Source organism: Aplysia californica, unplaced genomic scaffold, assembly GCF_000002075.1.
Source record: "Aplysia californica isolate F4 #8 unplaced genomic scaffold, AplCal3.0 scaffold00001, whole genome shotgun sequence".
NCBI lineage: Eukaryota > Metazoa > Mollusca > Gastropoda > Aplysiida > Aplysiidae > Aplysia > Aplysia californica.
The window spans coordinates 2,147,094-2,148,082 of NW_004797271.1; positions in this window are offsets into that span (position 1 = coordinate 2,147,094).

The following is a 989-nucleotide window of genomic DNA, read 5'->3' on the forward strand; positions in this document are numbered from 1 at the left end:
GAGGGCGCCGCCAAATTTTGAGGACACTTTTTTAATTGGCTCAAAGAGAGAAGTGGCCCATCTTGTTATGTACTATCATTGGTAGAGTGTAGTCAGTACACAGATGCTTGTAAAATTGCACTCTCAGGTTGTAAAACACAAATATATTCTGTGGTTGCTTCAACTAGATATACACAGAAATGAATAGATTAAATCCAAAACTTAGAGCGTATCTACCGACATTATAAATTTCGATAGAAACTAGAGTGGCAAAAAAATGACGCTTTTTTCAGATTCTGAGAACCCAACAAGGCCTTGAAAGAGATTAGTCAGTAAAAGTTGCTTGTAAAATTGCACATCGAGGTTGAAAAACTCAATTATCTCTAGATTGTTACAAATAGGCATACACAAAAATGAATAGGTTTTATACAAAACTGAAAGTGTAGCGACCGAATTAACAATTTACTAAAGAAATTAGAATACCTAAGAAATAGGGCATTTTCTTGCTTCTCGAGATCATATCACAATTAGCTTTCAGAGTTAAGTCAGTACAAAGATGCTACAAAAATTATTGATTCAAGTTGTATAGCCTAATTATCTGTTGATTGTTTCAACTAGACATAAAAAACAAGTACAGACTAAAACCGAAACTGAGAGTGTAACGACCGACATAACACGCTACTATAAAAAACAAATGGAATGACAAAGAAATGAGGTTGTTTCCAGCTACTTAGAACACACCTAGAATTCGAAAAACTTTAGGGGGTACAGATGTGCTTGCAAAATGAAATGGCACAACCAGGTTGTAAACACTGTTGTCTGTTCGTGTTACAACTAGGCATGCACAAAATTGAATGGATTATAATAAAAACTGAGACTGTAACGACCGACATAACAAGTCACTAAAGAAATTAAGATGACATAGAAAAAATCAGTTTCTGGGTTTTCAGATCACACTTAGGATTCGAAAGAGTTTAGTGCGTATAGAAATTATATATATATATATATAT